At 37.9% G+C, this 22,423-nt stretch overlaps 1 long non-coding RNA gene across 1 annotated transcript; it reads right to left on the bottom strand.

Moving 5' to 3' along the window:
- Window positions 1-8,372: 8,372 nt before the first annotated feature.
- On the bottom strand, window positions 8,373-20,040 carry LOC106730482. Its single transcript, XR_004312296.1, has 3 exons — window positions 19,703-20,040; window positions 8,587-8,757; window positions 8,373-8,492 (listed from the first exon to the last, which is right to left on the bottom strand). It is a non-coding gene; the product is annotated as an uncharacterized LOC106730482 (long non-coding RNA).
- Window positions 20,041-22,423: the final 2,383 nt, after the last annotated feature.

Genomic DNA, 22,423 nt, shown 5'->3' with positions numbered 1-22,423 from the left:
ATTTTTAACTCAGAGATCCCCATCTAGAAACTTCCTGACAATGAAACTTTGTCAGAGAGAAATGCTGGTATACATACAGGAGAGACTACAATGCCTGGAGAAAAGAGGGTGTAATCACCCAAAAAGAAGTGGGTGGTGCTTTGATTGCAAAGCCCTTGGGCAAATGCCCAAAACTGGTGTTTCTCTTCAGCTTTCTTCTGTTTGCTTGCAGCGTTCTAAATGCTGGGCAGAGCCATTCACAGTAAAGTCTGAAATTTTGAAAATCCTTGGGAATGAAATGGAAATATTAACAGTTTCTCATTTTCAAAGAGCAAAGAATTTTGTTTATAGATAAGAAGCAGTCATTTTTCAGTGGATTTGCAAATGCCTTCATTCTTATCTGGAAAAGACTTCTTAGAAATTGTTTGATCTTTTGTACTCTTTTAGCTAAATGAGTCAGTTGAAAGTTGATGTGTGATTTATGTTGTGAGACACAGTGGATCAGCTGGTGGGTGACATGGTTACGCATGGGTTGGTAAAAGAATTTACCAGAGATAAAGTATGGGAATAGAAAAAGAGTTTATTAGGGATACTCTGCTATAGATAACAGAGGGCCACACAGTTGGGGGGGGGGTGACTGTGTGAGCACAGGTGTGAAGAACAAGGGAAAGTTTCAACAGTTACACTCCTGTAGAAGACGGTGGCCCACACAGGTGAGAGGGGCCTGTGTGAGCGCCCAGGGCTGGTTGGTGGCGTTTTATAAGGCAGGATCACAAGGTGCCTGATCAGCTTGTGTACAAGTCTCTAATTGCTTGTAGGTGAGGTAAAAGATTTAGGGTTCTACTGTAAAGGGCGGTGGGATTCATGACTCTGATAAGGTGGGCTGAAACCAATAGCCAACCTGAGCTATTGTAAGATTAGGCATTACCTGGTGCTATTAGTCTGTTAGGGGCAACATGCCCAGTAAAGAATGTCTGAGAGCCCAGAAATGGGGGTCATAGGACTTTGAAGGACATCAGTTGGCCCAACAATTTAGATATCTTTTCTGCTGCCATTGGAGCTAATGCTGTTGACTCATTTTGTTGCTGAACACAATTTTATGTGCCTGATGTACACTGAGTACAAATAAATGGAAACATCAGAGTTTGGATCAGAGAAAGGTTTATTGCAAGGGCCATGCAAAGAGAATGGGTAGCCCATGCTCAAAAGACATAAACTCTCCTATGGTTTTGGGGGAAAAGTATTTTTGGCAAAATTTAAGGTGAGGGCTGCAGGGTGTGTGACTTTCTTCTGCTTGGTTGGTGGTGAGGCAACAGGGTGGTGTTCCAGGAATCTCAATCATCAGCCCTCTGGTTGCAAACAGTGTGGGGTCTCAGTATGTAGTAGTTACCATCCTACACCTCGGCAGGAGCCTTAGTTCAGGTAGAAGAACTCAAAGATACATTGTTATGTATATTCCTTGAGGAGGAACTAGAACCCTGCTTTATTGCTTCACCACTGTTTCTTGACTATTCCTCTTTTGTTTCTTCATTTCTTCATTTCCCTGATTAGCAACTGTTTGAATCTGCCCTTTGGAACTCTGGGAAGGTCTAGGAGGCTGAAGCCTTTTTCTTACAAACAAGAAGAAAGGGAGACTGGGAGGCAGAGGGGGTGGTGGTGGGGCACTGGAAAGTCTTTTGTACCCTGGAGGGTCCCACAGGGTCCTACCTGGTTTCAATTTCTAAGAAAACACTGTAAAACCATCAGGTGAGGAACCACTAGTTGTTACTACTAAGTTGAGCAAGTTTTAAAACTAGTGTTGACTGACATAAATGCTCAGCCTAAAAGTTGAGAGTTATGTTTTATTTGGCAGGAGGACTGGAGCTGGGATGATAGCCTCTCAGATCACTCTGAGGATCTTCTCCGAAGAGGTAGGGGAGGAGCTAGGATATATAGGAGCTTTACAACAAAGACCAGGTAGTTGTAACAATAAAGATTACTTGTTATCTGAAGAAAACCAGGCATCTCAAGTTAAAGAATTTAGTGCTTTTCTGTGTATGGGAGGAGGCAAACATTTGGGCTCAGTGAATTCATTCCTTTGACAAGCACCTAGCTATCTAGGGCCAGTGTCCTGTCCTTTCTTATTCTGAGTCCCCTCAGGGTGCACCATTGTGAGTGGCTACAGAGGCTGGGCTGCAGGCTTATCTTCAGTGGGGGGTGGCGGCAGCTGCTGATGACTTGGTTTCAGCATTCTTTGTTTACTGATACGGTTTGTAGTATTTTTTGTTCACAATATGTAACAGTGTATCTTTGAGATCTTCTGTAGGAACTAAGGCCCCCACCAAGCTGGATGATGGTAACTTTAGGCTGAGTATCAGAGTCCTGGAACACTGTTACCTCACCATCAACCAGTGAGAAGAAAGTCGTATACTCTGCAGGTCTTCCCCACAAATTTTGCCTATAAAAATCTTCCCCATAGGAGAGTTCAGGTCTGTTGAGCATGAGCCACTCATTCTCTGTGCATGGCTCTGCGATAAACCTTTCTCTGCTTCAAACTCTGACGTCTGGTTTGTTTGGCCTCCCTGTGGGTCAGGCACATGAACTTGGGTTGAGCAACAGATTCTTCTGCTATAATCATACATATAGTTTTACTATGTGCTAGACATTTTTCTTGGTTCTTTAGATACATTAACTCAAACTTCAAAGTAACTCTGTCAGGAAGGTTCTATTATTATCCCCATTGAGTAAATAATGTTAACTCTTCAAAGGTCATGCACCCAGTAAATAGCTGGTTTGGAACCCAGGCAATTTGGATTAAAAGCCTATGCTCTTAGACACTATGCTAACTATTTCACTGGATTATAACTGTCTCTTTACATGTCTAGGTCATTGTGATACTGTGATTTATTATGAGAAATATATATTTGGTCTTAATCCCCATTCCTGGTACAGAGCTTTTAAAACCCTAGGAATTTCCTAAATTCCTAGAAACAGAAAATACGTCTTTTGTTACGTTAATGGGTGACTTCTGGAAAGCCCCTAGATCACCTAAGGGTGGGGTCTGGTTGCCTGGGGAACAAACCACCTGGTTAGAGGGCTGGATCTTTTAGTCCCACCTCTGACTCCAGGGAGGTGAGAGGGGCTAGAGACTGAGTTCCATCATCCAAGGCCAGTGATTTAACTATTCACACCTATGTAATAAATCCTTCATAAAAACCCAAAAGGAAAGGGTTCAGAGAGCTTCTAGGTTGCTGAACAAAACACTTCCACGTGCCATTGTGCCAGGTCCCAAACTGCACGGTGACAGAAGCTACTTTGCTCAGGACATTGCCCTATGTATCCCTTCTTCTAGCTGTTAATTTATATTTTAAAAAATACCATTTTTAATAAACTGGCAATCTAGTGAGTAAACTCATTTGCTGAGTTCTGTGAGCTGTTCTAGCAAATCATTTGAACCCAAGGAGGTGATCATGGGAACCTCAGCTTTATAGCCAGTTGGTCAGAACCACAGGTGACAGCTGGGACTTGCAATTGGCTTCTCAAGTGGAGGGCAGTCCCATGGGACTAAGCTTTTAACCTGTGGAATTTAATGTTATCTGTGGGTAGATAGTGTCAGAATTAAACTGAATTCTAGGACATCCAGTTGGTGACAGAAAATTACCTGGTAGTGTAGGGGAAAAACCCACACAGTGGAATTGGGCAAAGAATAATAGTCCCCCTTAAGAACTGACTGTTCACTCCTTGAGGATAGGTGTTGTGGCTCAGTCATCTTTTTATCTTTATTGCTGAATACAGTGTAAGAGCCAAACAGATTTTGTTGTAAATTGCAAACTCTTTAAAGACTAGAATTCTTTTCACACGCATGGTATACAGTGTATTTTGAATGCTCTGCACACTAGGAATGTAAATAAACATAGATAAAGGAATGGATTTATCTCCTTATGAATAGGGTAAACTTTAAAGAGAGGATAGCAAGTGCTGCAAAATAGTAAATATAAATGGAATTTATTTCTAGACAGAAACTGCTAAAGATTAAAAAGTCAAATCTGACTCCCTTTCAAAAACTTGATCCTTCTTTCTCCTTAAACTCTCCAATAATTCACTTCTCTTAAAACCAGATTTCCATCATCTTATGCACTAACTAAACTTTTTCCTTGAAGTTCTTAACCACTCATGTCTTAGATGAGCAATTCTGAGCCTTCTATCCTCCTTGGCACAGAAGATGCTCCTTCAGGTAAGAAAACTTCAGGTAACACGTAATTCCCATCCATAGGATTCACTAAAAGGCCCTTTCCCTTCACAAAATTTTCTCAAGTCACTTACATGACTCCCCAGCTCCTCCTCTCATTCCATTCCCAGGCCGGGGAATCACTACTAAGACCACTTCCTACCTTCCCCTTTCTTGTTGCTGGTTTTTATTCTGTTTTGAAGAGCTAATTATTTATTTCCATTTTTCTGTTTGCCAACTGAAAGAAAAACACACAACCTAAAAGTTGAGAATTATGTTTTATTTGGAGACTTTACTGAGGACTATAGCCTGGGAAGGTAGCCTCTCAGATAGCTCTGAGGAGACTGCTCGAAAGAGGTAAGGGAGGACCCAGGAGAAGAAGGAGTTTTTGCTGGAAAAAAAAAATGTAGTCAAACATCAAATGATGACTGCTAATCACAAAAAAAAATAAATAAATAAAAGAAACTTCCTCAAGTTAATGATGTTAGTGCTTTTCTGTGTATGGGAAGATAAGGGTCAGGCGCCTTGAAATGATTCCTTTGGTATGCATCTTAACTGTCTAGGGCTACTACCCTGTTCTTCTGCATCCTGAATTCCCTTCAGGGTGCACATTGCAGGTGGCTGCAGTGGCTGAAGCTTGATGGAGGCAACATTCTTTCTTTACCAGAATGGCTGGCAACATTCTTTGTCTGCATATCTATTTCTTCACTAGTGATCCTATCTATGCTTAGAATATACTTTGCTATATTCCAAGGAATCCAAGAGTCCCCTTTAAAATGGCCCCTTTTCTTTCCAACATTGCAACAAATAAAATTCAGACTGTACAACGATTATTTATTAACCCTATATACAGATTTGTTTAATGTGCTTACATAAGTTTTTCTATATTGTATCTCTGAATATGAAAGATATCTGCCATCTGTATTTGCCATCTCAAAATTTTAGTGACTTGACAAAGTCACAATTCAAAATTGGTCCAGCAGCTCTGTTCAGCAGCTCCCTTCTAAGTGTTGACTCAGGGAAGCTCCACTTTCTAAAAATCCTTTGCTTACAATCATGGGACAATGGAGAGAGTGCACAAAAAATTGTGAAGGACATTTTAGGAGCCAGATCCAGAAGTGGCAAAAATAGCTTCTGTTCACATTCTATTTACCAATCTGTCAACCTAAACAAATATAGGAAACAGTAATCAAGTAAAAAGTATTTATTTGGGATCAAAGGATGGCAGTTCCAGGCACTCAGTTACTCAGACTCAGGAAGTAACCCAAAGAGTGTCCCTAGGGAGTAAAAATCAGGAGCTTTTAAAGGCAAAGAAGAGAGATTTGCATTACAAAGAATTTGGGGTGTATGTATATATACATATATATATATACTTTTTTTTAGTTGACATATAATCAGGTTACAATGTTGTATCAATTTCTGGTGTACAGCATAATGCTTCAGTCATACAGGAACATACATATATTTGTTTTCATATTCTTGTTACCATAAGTTGCTATAAGATATTGAATATAATTCCCTGTGTACACAGTATAAACTTGTTTATCTATTTTATATATATTAGTTAGTAAGGCAGAAGCTAGTCTTGGCTGAACACGACTGAGTGCTAAGGCTATCCCTAGAGAGAAGGAAACGTCTATTATTGTCTATTATTGCAGGTATTCTTGCAGAGTCCTTGGAATATTTGTGGTTTGGCCAGGTCAAAAGTTCATGGCTCTAGCCTGTGAGGACATGGGTAGGTCCACCTTCTTAATGGCCCCCAAGCTCCATTTTAAAACTCCTTGACATAAGTGACTCCATTTTGTTTCATATTTCTGAAGTCAAATGGCTGTGATCTATTTGATCTTACTACGAGAGACACTGAACTATGAAGCATTCCCATAGTCCCAAGAGGAGGAAACAAGATTAGTGAGCATCTAGTTAGTCTCTGCCACAGTCCTCCTTTCTAGCCACTCATTGTCCCTTTATCTATCCTCCCACACATGAAAGATATTGACTCCCATCACTAACCCAAAACCTTTCATCACTAATTGCATCAACTCAAAATCCAGGCTCTTTTTTTTTTCTATCTATCTATCAATTGGCCAATTTTCTCCTGGGCTCATCTCTTTTTTTTAACTATACACTGTCAAATGAGCTAATAGTCCCAAAAAACACTTCTAACATTTGGTTTTTGAAATTCTTCCTATAGAGCGACAGTTCCATCAACACATGTCTGCCTTGCAAGGAAAAGCAGGTAACAAATTCACCAAAAAATTTGCCACCATATAACATAGTTATCTAGCAACTATTTCTTTACAATCTGTAGCCAATAGCTGATGCAGTGCCACATATTTTAGATTTTCGTTATGGCAGTACCTCACCTCTGTTACCAATTTCAATTAACAGGAGTAAAAATCACTAGCTGCTTTAACTATGAACCCTCAAATCAGAGGGATTAATACAACAAAAATTTGTCTCCAGTTCATGATGTGGCCCAGGCAGCTCTCCCAGGTGACTCTACTCCGAATGATGACTCAGAGATTTGGATTCCTTCCATAGTAAGTCAGTCTTACATTTCACTTCCAGCCACTCAGACAGAAAGTATGAACAAAATTGAGGAGGCATTTTAGTGGCTAGCTCTGAAGGTGGCAAACATCACCTTCACCCATTGTTAAAAACCAGTCATATGGTCCCAAATGAATGACAAAAGAGACTGTCAAGTACGTTTCCTGTGTGCTTTGTGAAATGAAAAAGTAATGTTCAGCCTGTAGCCAATCTCCGCCACGCTCTGCAAGGGAGAAAGAGCCCCAGACTTAGAATCAGAGTGGTTATATGTAAATCCTGGCTCTCAGTTCATAATAAATGTTTGATCTTAGTTAAGTCAAGTGGTATCTCTTAATCTTTGTTTTCTGATACATAAACAGTATTCCTAAAAATCTATCATTATAAGGTTATAGAGACATGAAATTCAATTCTATATTTTATTGGTCAGAATTATTAAGGCAAGTACAACAGAAGCCAACTCTAATTTAGATAGAAAAGTAATTTATTACAAGAATTTTATATAGCTAAGAGAATTGCCAGCAAAGCTAGGGAACCACATTCTGAAAAAAGAAAAGTACAAAAGATAGCAGGCAGCATCCAGGACCAGAACTGAAACCATGGATCTAGAGTCATGAAGGTGTTACTGAATTCACTCAAGAATCCAGTACCGAGAGACATGTTTTGGGTAAAAAGAAAGATAACTTTATTGAGGAAGCTGGAGATCCTGGGGATAAGGTGGACTTACATCACAAAGAACCAATTCCCCACTCCCTCTTTACTGAGAGATTATATAGGGAAAAGAGGAAAGGGCTATGTGCTAGGGTGGGGGTTAATCTATTTTCAGAGACGATTGTCTCCATCATGCCATTCCAAGTAGCCATCATGTATTGCTTGCAGTTGCAACATGACCTGAGCCATAAATCTCTGGTCAGCTAGTTTTTCTGGTTCCAACTGGTCTGGGGTCTGTGTGCCTGTGGGCAGCACACAGTTAATTTCTTCCATCTGGTGAGTGTTTCAGTATCTGCAAAATAGCTCAAAGGATATGGCTCAGAATGTTATCTATATCCCTTGAGGAGGAAGTAAAGGTCCTTGATTTTGTTTAATGGCTAAACTAGTAATAACTTGCCTCGCTTGACTATTTTCCTTTGTTTCTGCATTTTCTCATTTCTCTGATTAAATTTATTGTTTGGAACTTGGGGAAGGCTAGGAAGCTGAAGTTTTTCTACAAACAAGTGGTAGGCAGAAGACATGGAGGGGAGGAGGGGGTCTGTTCTTGGGAAGGTCCCCTAGGGTACTGCTCAGTTACAAGGGGACTTTTCCTACTACTGGCGAATTCTGGATGCTGTTGGATTCTGCCAAGCAGCTCCTGAGCAAGGGAGTCCTGCTTCAGAGAGACTCAGCGGATCTCCAGGGACAGTTCCAGGGCCCTACGGTTGAGAGAGGCAGAGAGCAGGTCAGAGGGGACTGGCTCCTCAGCAAGCTGGGAGCTCCTGGACCCGGGAGGGAGTGGGGGCTCCTAATCCCGAAACCAAGGAGGTCAGAGGGACCCAGGGTCTGGTTGCAGATAATTATCGCCCATATAAGGCATGGGGTTATCAGAGGCCCAGAAAGGCCAGAGTGTACTGGGATCAGGTACCTGCTCTGGGCAGTGGTGGATGGTGGTAGAGGCTCATTTGTTCATGGGCCCCTTCCAGGTTGATGAGGGCTCCTCTTAAGGCCTCCTCAGGGTCCTCCTGCACCTTTGCAGCTCCTCTTGCATGGACTGCAGCTCTAGCACCATCTGCAGGCAGGGCATAGTCAGGGACACAGAGGCAGGTAGGTCCCAGCCTTGCTCTTCCCCACAGGGCAGCCCACCCACTTGTGCAGCCGCTCACCTCTGGCATGGACATCGTATGCCACCCTCGTTCTATTTCCACTGGAGCTCTGCAGCAGGCGTTAGTCACACACTGTTACCACAAGTAGAAGAGATTCTCCACTAGCTCCCAACACAAAGTCGAGTGGGTGCAGCTGACTAGTTGAGCCCAGGTCATGTTCCTGTGCACTTGCTGAAAAGGAAGATGGGATACCTAGTGTACGGCCTTTGAGGCTTCTGTCAGGGATACTTATGATTAAGAATTCCCCAAATATAGGAAGGGAGTTTGTGCTCTGAGCAAAAAGAACAACAAAAGACAAATATTTACTTTAGACACTTACTGAGCTATGCCTGGCAATTTCTGGGTTCAAGGGATAGAAGTCAATGAAATAGTTCCTGCCTCTAAAAAGGTGTACAAGAAAGTACTTTATGAATTGGAAAGACCTCAGAAATTGAAGATACTAATATTACTGCAATAATTTTAATATCAAGATTATATTAATAGATTCTTAAGATATATTAGTTTTATTCAGATCTATGCCCAAGTGTCCTTCTATTTTCAACATCATCTGACTCTATCTAGGAGCCTAGATATCTGACCTCACATGCACAATATCATTTTTAACTAATAGATTTTGATGAGGATTAGCAGATAGCAACTCCAAAATTACAAAAATACAATATATATGGATGAGTTTCTGTGATTTCTCATTAACTACTGAAACTACAGTTCCTGGTCTACCAGAAGGACCACCTGTATTCATGTAGAGGCATGTCAAACAACGGTAGGAAAATAAATAGTAAACAAAATAAAAACTAATGTTATTTGTTTTCTATCATAAAGAGAGACTTTGGAATTTCAGATGTTTCGTAAAAGAATATATTACTTTTCCTACATTATGGTATAAAAGAACTGTGGATCTCTGAAGAGTATTTCTTCCTACACAAAGGAAAAGCCCCTCTCCAGGGTTAAATTAGTAATTAACATTCAGTGAGTTGAATGATTGATCTTCTGAAAGAAAGTATTGTAGGTCGTACTTAGTCACGCTGCTTATCGTGGCAATGAACCAGGGAATTTGTGACTTAGCCTGTCCCAGAGGGATGGATCAAAATCAGAAGTGGAGGAACCACTGACTCACAAATCTTACTTCCTTGGGGAACAAATAATGAGAAACAGGTAACAACAATCGCAACCAGCAGGCAAATACTAAGAAAAAGAAGCAGGACCTTCTAGTTCCAACACAACTAGATCCCAAAGGGTTAGCTTGTTCATCTGTCTTCAAATTTCAAAATAGTCATTTCTGCAACTGCAAAATCACTTTGAAATGCAGTATGTATAAAAATTCACATGAAATAATCAGAAAATAATAAGCATAATCATGATGAAAATAAAAGAGGAAAGTGGCATCACTATCAATTTACAGAGTGAATATAAACCAGTTTAGTTAATAATCGGTTTCCTTAGGTAATCTTTCTGAACCTATTCCTTCTCTAATTAGAAGATGAACAAGAAAAAAACAGATGACAGCTGAATTGTAATCATCAACTCTGAGTGATGTAATAAGCTTTTTCTTTCTCACATGGTAATGTCTATCCTTCCTCACCCTAAAAAACACTCTTCTTTTTAAACTTTTTGAAGCACTTTAATCAGCAGCCAAAGAAAGATATTGTTCAGATTACCTAAGATGTAAAGTTGGCATTTTTCCACATGACATGTATTCACTACATGATCAATTAAGGAGCCAACAGTGATGTTAAAACACACTGAATAGAATTAAATGTTCTACATGGAGATATAATATCCTCTTAATATTCACAGTTAAGACTATTAAGACTGTGCTGTATACTCCATTGCCTACTTTCTCTTTTGTGATTGTTCAAAGGAAGGGAGAAAATAAGAATATAGAGCAGAGGGTAAGTGCAAAGACAAATAATTTTGAGAGGCTCTGAGTTCCAAAGATAATCCTCATTCAAGGTCATGAATAATAATGAAAGAAAGGTAAAATGATAGCTTCAATTGAAGTACTTTCTAATGATAACACACTAAAATCTGTGAGTGCAACTTAAGCCTCACATTATACCAATTAACAAGATAATGACAAAAGAAATTCCACTATTAAAAAAAATCACCATATTTATCACATAGAAAAGTGAAGGTTTTGATGAACATAGTGCATTATTTTCTTTAAAATATACTTCCTACATTTATGTTTACTAGTATAAATATATGTGTCAGGTAAAGCTTTACAGCTTATCTTGTTATTATCATTTGCCAAACTGAAACAATTAAAATATAACTGCTATGATATTTATTATCTTCCTTTTATCCCAGAAAGGATATAAGAGCAGGGGATCATCAGAAGCCTGAGAATTCAACATGCTCATCCCCAGATAGCACTGACTTTCATATGCTCTCAAATTACTTCAGACCCCACACTCCCTGTTCTACTATGCATTATTATTTTTAAACAATCAAGTGCACAAAATTGAGTTAATCACACTCTATATTTCACTGTACTTTATCAGCCTTTTGAATGCCTTTTTTTCTACTCTCATTCAGTATTTTTTCCATTCATCCACCATCTTTATCTCTCTTCAACTCGTGTACAAATATTATTATATACTAAATGTAATATTAATAAAATATTAATTTATTATATATTAAAATACAGGCTTTTCCAGTCTGTCATCTCTATATTTATTTAGATACCCATGTATCCTTAAAAATAAGTATAGTGTTGCTTTCTAGGTGTCTGCATTTAATCTCCTTGAAAGATATTCTTTTATAAATCTCATATTTTGGGTTGGGGATGGGCATAGCTCAGTGGTAGAGGACATGCTTAGCATGCACGAAGTCCTGGGTTCAATCCCCAGTACTTCCATTAAAAAATAATAATAATAGAAAAAAATTTTAAAATCTCATATTGTTTCTTTTTTTTCCCTTGCCATGATATTTTAAGATCCATCTAGCTATATATTAATCTAGAACATTCTGATTACTGCATATAACTTTATTATGTGTCTATCTCTCACTTTACTTCTCATTCCTCTCCTGATGGACATTTCAGCTTCCCCCATTCTTATTACCATAACCAGTGCTGTAAAAAATATTCTTAGGGACAAGTGCAAGAGACTAGGATGTAACTGCTACATCCTATAGAGAGTATAAGAAGAGTTAATGTACCAAGTACTTGCAGGTTGCCCTCTGGAATGGTTGCACCAGTTTACCTTCTCTTAAGCCTTATAGGAGATTTCCTATTTCCCAACATCCACACCTCTACTTGAAATTATCAGACTTTCTAATTGATGTTTTAATTTGCATTTCTCTGATTACTTGTAAAGGTAAATTACTCTTCATTTGCTTTTTAGCCATTTGGGTTTCCCTATTTGTTTTTTTTCTGTCTCAACAGCAGAATGGAAACTTCACAAGTCCTGTTATTTAGTGCATCTTCTTTTCTTTTTCCTGATTAGTTTGATCAGAAACTTGCCTAATCAATTTTTTAAAAGAAAAACCAGCATTGGGTTTTTATAGCAATATCTAGCACACAGATGTTCAATATATAGTGAATGAGTGAGGAATAAATGAATAAGTGACAAAGGAATGTCTTTTGCTATGTAACAAACAACTGAACAACTCAATGACATAAGAACAAACGTTTATTTCTCACTCATGAGTGTGCAGACTGGTCTGCGGGAAGTTGTGGGCTCTGCTGAGGTCTACTGGGCTTGGCAACAGCCTGCAGTTTGGTTTAGGTCTGCAATGAAAGGAAACCATCCTTAAGGGTTTTTTGTTTTTGTTTTTGTTTTCAACTTTAACAGGTTTCATGTTTTAAAATTCCTTTAAAAATAGGAAAGAAAATGGGACATGATATTTATAATCCAGTAAGCTTAATGAAAACCCATGCAAGCTGACTTGTCAGGAAAATGTCTTGATTAAGATTATATGATTACTCTCTCTTCTTTATTATAAGTTAATATCCCCTATTTATTTTTTCTGATTTGCATTGTAAAGAAGATAAGGCTCTCCAATATGCCAAATCATTTTACTACAGACACTGTCTTCATCTCTTAGGAGTATAACATCTACCAAAGGTTAGTTTTAAAAAAATAAGTGTATTTTAGAAAATTGTGTGACATAATCAAACATGAAGACATGTTGCTACTCTGCCAGTATACATGACCATACCAGGTGTTAAAATTCTGAACAATCTGGTATCTGTTGGTAAATGGAAGCTACCCTGATCCCTTCCCCCGTGCCTCTCCAAGGCCCCCGCATGACCCAGTTTGCCTCAGATGTACTTGCAATCTCCAGGTGAAGGGCACAGCAGGAGCCTCCCAGAATCTGCTCCAGCCCTTTGACTGATGTCTGCTCTGATTGGTCAGTGCCCATGCTGTATTAGATGTCATATATTTTAAACATTATCTCTGATTATAGGAAATAGTGCATATTCACATGTACAATTTGTAAATAAATTCATGGAAGGTTTTTATGGCCTTTGTTCCTCCAACAAATACCCATATACAAATGACATGTGTCCCACCTGTGTATACTCTATGAAATCTCTGGGGTAATAGAAGCGGTCCAGTCTAGCCACCCCCTGAAGCCATCTGTATTAACGGCTCCAGCAGCTTCTGATCCAAGCATAATGCAAAGCGTTGCTTCTTCCACACCTTCTGCATCTCCTAGTTACCTCTTGGATTCATTGCTTTGCTTGCTCAAACACTTCCTCCCACCCTGTTTTCAAATAGAATCTTTGTGTGTCAGCCTTCTGAGGCATTGTGCACCTTACAGTAACTTATTTTGGCCTTACATATAATGAATTAGATTAAAACTGTTAGCTTGAAATTTCTCCTGTTTCAACACTTTCTCTGTGCTCTTTCCATCTAGATACTAATATCATTCTTTACTTTTGCAAAATTGTGTCACTGTGTCTTAGCGTCTCTCTTTTCTCTGTTTTTTAGTATCACTTTGTCCCTTCCTAATTTCTCTGGGAATGTTCATTGACCTGATCTTACAGTTCACTAATCTGTTTTTCAAGTGTATTTAGTCTGAAAAAGTATCCACAAAACAGTAGTAAAGTGTTTCTGATACAATACTTACTACATAATTTTGTCTGGTAGATTTTTCATGTTTAGTATCTCCAGTTGGTCCTTCATAATTGATTTTTCTGATTCATGTTTCCAATTTCCTCCTTTAGATCACTAAGGTTATTACTTATGCTTTTTAAAAATTCTTATTTGGTCTGGTCCATTCATTTGGCATCCTCTAAAGATTTCTGTTTACTTTCTTTTCATAGTACTCGCATTCCTCCCACTTTGTTATTTTTTTCTTGTGTCCCCTAGGATTTAGAGTAATACCCAGATGATAGAATAACCAGATGGCATGGACACCAACTAATTTTAACAGAATATTGAACACATTGGAACAGACAGATGCCCACTGTAACTACTCGATATAGGCTCAGTGTTGAACATCAGCTTAACTTGGGACTACAAGCTACCTTTGCTAGTTATATGTACCATCATATCTTGATTAATATCTCCAGTTTGCAAAGTTCTTGTGCCAAAAATATCCTGCTCAGTGACCAAATTCTGATTTTGTGATTTTCTCTAAATTGATTGGCAACATACCTTCTAAATCTTCTACCTGCAACAATTAAACTATAATTTGGCATTTTCTTAAGAACAGTAAGATTTCTGAGGTCATAAAATGTTTAAGATATTAAGAAAAAGCATTTTCAAGAAAAGGCCTGCATTTATGAGCATTCTGATTATCATCCAGCAAGGGTTTTCACTTGCAAATTAGATGACTTCATACATCAAATTACAATCATGGACTATTGTATATAGAGTTTTTATTTATATCAAAATTTAATGAAATGGTGGTAAGATTCATTTGATGCTATAATACTTACTGTTGTCTTTTTAAATATTTGGATCTAGCACTCAAGTGTCAGAACATTTCTAGCTTTCAATTAACCTATCTTGCCACTAGGTGGAGAGTAATGACAGTTTATCGTCTCGTGGTAAACACAGGTTTTTAAGATAATTGCTTAAGTATAAAGTATGAGGTCTTGTCTTAATCTGGTAAACAATATTTCAGAGTTCAAATATTAATGTTTCTAGTTTCAAAGGTGAACTTAAAACAAGTTCTTTCCTCTCTAAATCACTAATATGAATAAAACAAGCCTTGTCCTTAATGCCTCCTCTAAATCTCCCTATGCTTATTCTGGGAATAAAAAAGAGGATCTTTAGCCCCAAGAACAGTCAAAAGTCAATCACTCTCTTAACATTTGAGACTGGATGCTGTACATGCTCCTATAGAAGAAAAAGATGTGGGAACTGTTGTCTGACAGCCCGAGGGTTCCCTGGGCATTCATCGAGCTGCATTAAATCAGAGTAGGATAGTGACTTCATCAGTGGATTCCAGCCAGTGGAATGACAGCTGAAAGCCTGGGCCTTTCAGACCTCTCTGAGCTGTAGAGCTCTTCCTCACAGAGCTGCTTTCCTTACAGGGCTCTTACTGTGAGTGGCAAGAAGTTCAGAGCCCGGACCCACGTACATGTAACCCACAAACCTCATAAAACCATACCGATAAATATTCAAACATTTACAATTCAAGTCTAGGATATGCACCTAAACTAAACTGGTTGCATCATCATCAAGTTACATAATCTTAATTTTAGTTAAGGCCTACAGGCTTAAACTAAACTTAAAATTAAACTAGTTGAATTTTGCAGAGAGTGAAAGAAGAAATTTTTCTTGGTATTTACTTGAAAGCCTAAAGAGAATTGTTTTCCAATAGAGGAACATAGTAAGGTCACTAGATCTTAAAGTTATTTAACTAGTAATAACAAAAAATAATAAAACAAATGGATGAACAAAAGAAACATTGTTTCCCATCATCTGAGATGTGTGAATGCATTACTGCATTACTGCTGGGGAAATGAATAGTCTAAAGACTTGACTGTAATTCCCCTATGGTGAGAATTAAAACGTTCAAACTTCCTAGCAAAAGAAATGCTAAGTTTTTAAATGATGTGTCGTTTTCCTTTTTAAAACTACAATAAATGCATTAATCATGATTGACAACATAGAACAAGGATGGCTAAAAAGAGTATAAACATAAATTTTCAAAAGGGCAATTTTGCAATAATTGTAAAAAACTTGAAAAGTACTTGTACCATCTGACTCAGAGATTCTACTTCTATGAATTTATTTTATTTATTTATCATAGAGAAAAATACTTAAGAACCTAAAAACCTAAAATTTAAGGAATGGTTAGGTGAATTATAATACAATGTGCTATTTCCATTCCCATCTACTTCTTTTCTTTATGTGCCTTTGAGGTTGGAAAGTAAAAACTACGTTACCCAGATGTCCTCGCTGTTAGGGTGGCGGATGGGTTTGGGTTCCACCAATCAGGGTCAAGAGATCGTGGACAGGACCCGCCACAGCGGCTGGTTTTGATGCTGCGAACCCAGGCGGAGCCTGTATTGTTGTGCCCGCCGCAGCCGCTCGGTTTGACGACTTCCTAGTGGCGGTGCTGCTTCGGGAGTGCAGGTGTGGCGGTGTGATTCTGGAGGGTGGAAGTCGGTCCCAGAAGCGCCCTAGCCCTGCCATCACAAAGAGTTTAAGCCGTCTAAACCCCGGCAATAAATCCTTCCTGCTTGAGCGACAGAACCGTGAGCAACTGAACCATAGCCAATAGCTCATCCATAAGGTGAATACGACACATCAATTTAAAAATCACATTGTCAAAGTTAATATTTAATGAAACTGGAGTATAATTTAATAATCATTTATGTCAAAAACTGTTTTCTTAAAGGACGACTGTGTCTTTAAGAGCAAATAATTGCATTCATGTGAGTAGTTCAATGTGGTTGTAGGGAAAGTTAAAAGTGATTTTTTTAAGACAGAGCATTTTAAAAGATTTCCCATCTGCCTTTCAGTTCAGCGGCAATTCTGTTGCTCTGCTCCCCAGTTTCCCTCGAAAGCATTTGTTTTTAGGTGTAATCCAGTTATCGACTAAAGTAGTCTGTCCTGTGTCATTCAAACAAGTTTGGCTCAAATCCACATAAATGGTAGAATTCCTGCATTCCTCCTGGTTTCAATTGCTCAGCTAATTCTGGGGAAAAGAGGGAAGGTGTTGGGAGGGTGACTTTGGTTTTTTTTCTGAACAATTAATCTAGTGATTTTTCTGCTTGTTCCCTTAGTTGTGTTAAATTAATTAAACAAGGAGGCCATTAGACTGAGGTGGCTATAAATACCCTGTCAGCCTATATAAGCAAACCAAAACCTAAGTCCATAAATACCAAGGTTACCAAATGAAAACCTAAGGACAACCAATATCCAAAATATATAAACTGCTCATACAACTCAACATCTCCCTCTCCCTCTCTCTCCCTCTCTCTCTCTCTCTCTCTCTCTCTCTCTCTCTCTCTCTCTCTCTCTCTCTCTCTCACACACACACATGATTAAAAAATGGGCGGAAGACCTGAATGGACATTTTCCCAAAGAGGACATGTATATGACGTGAAAGTGGCCAACAGGCACATAAAAAGATGTTCAGCGTTGTTAATCAAGAGAGAAATGCAAATTAAAACCACAATGAGATATCATCTCATACCTGTCAGAATGGCTATCATCAAACAGACCACAAATAACAAATGTTGGCGAGGATGTGGAAAGGAACCTCATACACTGTTGGTGGGAATGTAAATTGGTGAAGCCACTGTGGAAAACAATATGACAATTTCTCAAAAAAACTAAAAATAGAACTACCATATGACCCAGCAATTCCACTCCTAGTATATATCAAAAAAAAACACAGAAACACTAATTTGAAAAGATACATGCATCTCAATGTTCATAGCAGCATTACTTACAATTGCCAAGATATGGATCAACTTAAGTGTCCATCAACAGATGAATGGGTAAAGATGATGTGCTGTGTATAGATAGATAGACAGGTACATGGGAATACTGCTCAGCCATAAAAAATAACAAAATTTTGCCATTTGCAACAACATGGATGGACTTGGAAGATATTATGCTAAGTGAAATAAGTCAGACAGAGAAAGACAAATACTGTATGATACCACCTGTACGTGGAATCTAAAAAATAAAACAAACTAGTGAATATAACAAAAAGGAAACAGACTCACAGATCTAGGGAAAAAACTAGTGGTTCCTAGTGGGAAGGGGGGAGGAGCGAGATGGGGATAGGGGATTAAGAGGTACAAACAATTATGTATAACAAAATAAGCTGCAAGGATATATTATACAACACAGGGGATAGAGCCAATATTTTATAATAACTTTAAAAACTGTGAATCACTATATTTTATACCTGTAACATATATACTATTTTACATCAACTATATCTCAATTTTTTTTGATTAAAAAAAAAAAAAAACCAAGATCAACCAATCCTAAACAGCCAGTTAGGCCTTAAGCTATAGCCAGTAGATAATTTCCTTATTTTGCAGTCAGTCTTCTCTGTAAGTCTTTCCCCCAGTTCCTGTGAGTGCAGTGTTTCCAACTGCTTCCAGTTTGGCAAGGCACAGTTTGAATTGATTTTTGCTGAAATAAACTCTCAAAATGTTTAATTTGCCTCAGTTTATCTTTTAACAGAAGAGAGAAATAGCAATTTTAAGTGATTTTTTTCCTACTTCCATTTCGTAAGACTGCTAAATCATCATATTTTCACTTAAAAAGTTTTGTAAACCTGAGAACACACCTATATGTTCTGCATATGTACCTTCTGCATAAGGTGATTATGAAGTCAATGAGATAATATATGCAATTAAATTTTAGCATTTAAGAATATAAGACCCTAGGTGTATGTAAGTGGTGAAGAAATTGACCTAAACTGAACTTACATTCTTTACAATCCTGATTCTTCTTCTATATTCCTTATTTCGATTAATGACATCTTTTAGATGCTTGTCAAGAGCAGATGTTATTTCCTTCTCTGGGCTAGGTATAACTTTAGTTCTTTTATTTTTATTTTTTGGGGGGTTAGGTAACTAGGTTTATTTACTTATTTATTCATTTTTTTAATGGAGGCGCTGGAGATTGAACCCAGGACCTCGTGCATGCTAAGCAGGTGCTCTACTACTGAGTTATAACCTCACCCTTCTTGCCCCTGTTCTTTTAAATTAAGCGATGAGAAGAAAATTTCAGAGCAGCAATAATGGTAGAACACACTACCCTGGGATTTAATAAGTAAATACGTGGAAAATAAATAAAATGATTATTGCTAACATAATGATCTCAGCCTTATTTCTAAATAATAGGAATAGGCAGAAAGAAGGCAGAACACGTCTTTCTTTTGAAGCAATCATCTGTCTAGTCATGCCCCAGAAGCCCAACCACTTATTGTGGCTAAAACTGTATGTCCTGCTCCTCTTCTCTCTAGGAAATGAAGTTGTGGTAAAACTACTACCAATAACAGCAACAATAAAACTTCCATCTTTTAAGCACCTTCTTCTATGTGCCAGATGGCACACGTGCTTTACTTGACAAATCCATGCAGTAACTCTCTGAAGCAGGTATTCTGATACCCACATACCTGCAGATTAAGAGGCAGACTAGGAAGAGGTTAATTTGACCAATAGCTCCTAAGTGGCAGAGTCACAATTAGATCAGAGAGCCTGATCCAAGAGTTCCTAAAGAGAGATAAAAATTTCCAGAGGCAGGCTCATCACAAACCAAATTACAAGATGCATAGAGAAGTTGATAGAGTTATTATATTCAAATGTAAATCCAATCACTTCAGTCATTTAAGATGCCTGTTAATATGGCAGGTTCCCAGACTTAAACAAGCCCTGAATCAGATTTCTGGGTTCAATACCTGGAATCTGTATTTTCAATAAGTTTTCCTTATGAATCTTACACACACTATAGTTTGAGAAATCCCGATCTGGGGGATGAAGTTCAAACTCCTTGTTTTGGCACAAAAAACAATGTCTTGGGCAGTGCCTGTCATGCAATAGATGTATAATAAATACTTGTGGAAAAAAACCTGAGGAGGCAAGAAGGGGAGTAAGTTGAGGAAATAGATCCAGCTACTTAGGTTTTGGATAAAATTAAGGATTAATAGGGAGATAAGGAAGATAGATAAGATTACCTACAGAAATACTGCACAGATCAATTCCAATGCTGAATCCGTTTTCTGCCTTGTTTTTCTTTCTCCAAAAGGCTAAGTAGCCCTTGAAAAACAAATACAATTATTAACTAGGTGTAAATTTAACTGCTCAGCTTTTAAATGCCTTTCATTCTTTCCCTCTTTTTATTACACCTTTCTTTGCTTGCACTGGCATGTGAGCTGATTGTTCTGGTCAAATGAGCCAGTTTAGGTGGAAGCATTGATGTACAGGAGCACAGCTTGTGTCCATGTCCTAGACACACATGCACAAAGGTAGTGGCTGCACATCTGTGTTCCACTTAGCCCACAAAATGTCTAAAACGTCCCTGGAAATTTGGCCTCAAACCTGCTTTAGAAAGTCTGGCACAATTTAACCAAACTTACCCAAATAAGAAGTATCCTAATGATTTTAAGACTTCATTTTTTTAGAGTAGTTTTAGGGTCACAGCAAAATTGAGAGGAAGGTATAGAGATTTCCCATATAACCCCTGCCCCGAAGCATAGCCTTTCCCACTATCAGCATTCTCCACCAGAGTGGTACATTTCTTATAATCAGTGAAACTATACTGACACATCATAATCACCCAAAGCCCATAGTTTATGTTAAATAGACCTTTGATGTTGTATAGTCTTTGGGTTTGGACAAATGTATAATGTAATGTAACCATCATTATAGTATCACGCAGAGTAGTTTCACTGCCCTAAGAATACTCTGTGATCCCCCTTTTCATTCTTCCCCCACCTTCAACCCCCGACAACCACTCATCTTTTTACTGTCTCCGTAGTTTTCTTTTCCAGAATGTCATGTATTCAGAATCATACAGTATACAGCCTTTTTGGGTTAGCTTCTTTCACTTACTAAGATGCATTTAAGATTCCTCCATGTCTTTTCATGTTTAGTAGCTCATTTTTTTATAGTGCCGAATGATAGTCCGTTGTCTCAATGTACCACAGTTTACTTATCTATTTACCTGCTGAGGAATATCTTGGTTGCTTTAAGATTTTGGTAATTATGAATAAAGCTATTATGAACATCTATGTGCAGGTTTTCTGTGGGCATAAATTTTCAGCCCCTCTGGTTAAAAACCAAGAAGGGCAATTGCTGGATCCCAGTAAGAGTATGCTTAATTTTGTAAGAAATTGCCTTCCAGAGTGGCTGTACCATTTTGCATTGTCACCAGTGTGTAAAGATAAACTGAAGCATATTAAATATTTTAAGAGTTTATTTGAGCAAAAATGGATTCAAAGTGGAGAGTGCTAAACCGGAAGTGGTTAGGAGAACTCTGCTGACAAGAGTCAGGGGAAAGACTTATACAGAGAAAGCGTAGAAACAAAGAAAGGAAAATATTTGACTGGCTATAGCTTAAAGCTTAGTTGACTGTTTGTCCTTAGCGGTTTGATTCATAACCTTGAGGCATTTACAGGCTTAGGTTTTGGTTTGCTTACATCAGTTGCCATGGCATTAGAGCCATCTCAGTGTGATGGTCTCCTTGTTTAATTCATTTAACAAGAGGTAAGGTTACCTGCCCAAGTCCAAGGATAAAATGCAATCATGTCTCAGAAAAAAACTGCAGCCAAAAACTAGAATGCTGTAAGACAACTAAGATGTGTGTTTTCCTTTTCTGCTTTTCCCTCTGCATTTCTTATTCTTTACTGAAAGATTAATCTTATCTGCTACTCAGTCCATATTATTGTCAAAAAGTGATTAGCTTCAAATATTCACGTGTTAGTTATAGCTTCAGTCACACAAAGAAAATGATTCTCGGTCTTAATTCACTTCTAAATTCTACATTGCTCTCAGCAGCTGTGGCCAGGAGAGACTGTAACTATACAAATATGGCGACTCAGAGCTGTGTGTCTGAGGGGCAGTTAAGGGCAGTAGTATGCTGGAACTGGCTCATAATGGCTTGTAAGAGCCAACTTAGATTTTCACAAATTTTGCAACTTGGTTGTTAAACACAGGAATTATTAAAAATTAGATTATATAAAGGTATAGTTAAGTCAACTATATTAAAAATAAAGTAAAACATATCAAAACTCACCACTTCCTAATTATTTCAACTAAGTTGTAATATTATCTATGTTCTTGAGGTTATTTACATCTATTGCACCTGTATGATAAAAATACTATTTAATTGTGTGTTACCACGTACTTCTCAACTCTGTTCAGTGATGTGATATCACATTGGTAGCTTCAAATAGGTCACGATGGGAGTATTTATATTACAGAAATTGGCAAACACTACAAAGAAGGTTTTTCCTTCTGGAGAGCTGGTTGTTAAATATCTACCAGCTCACCAGCAATTAAAGGAGTCAAAATACCGTTTACTCCACTATCTACTACTTCTACTGTACTAGAAGGTAAGTTTCTTCAAACAAGCTATAACACAATTGATAACAATACAACTTTTTAATTATTTATTTTTTTAAATTGAAGTAGAGTTGATGTACAATATCATATGTTATAGGTGTACGATCTAATGATTTACAATTTTTAAAGGTTATACTCCATTTATAGTTACTATAAAATATTGCCTATTATAACATACTGCTTAATATATATAAACTATATGTATAGCTTATATATTTATAGCTTAATATTATAAAATATTGCTATATTCCCTGTGTTGTATCCTTGCAGCTTATTTTGTTATACATAATTGTTTGTACCTCTTAATCCCCTATCCCCATCTTGCCCTTCCCTCTT

The sequence above is a fragment of the Camelus ferus genome, chromosome 2, assembly GCF_009834535.1.
Source record: "Camelus ferus isolate YT-003-E chromosome 2, BCGSAC_Cfer_1.0, whole genome shotgun sequence".
NCBI lineage: Eukaryota > Metazoa > Chordata > Mammalia > Artiodactyla > Camelidae > Camelus > Camelus ferus.
This window is presented reverse-complemented; position numbering and strand designations above follow the sequence as displayed.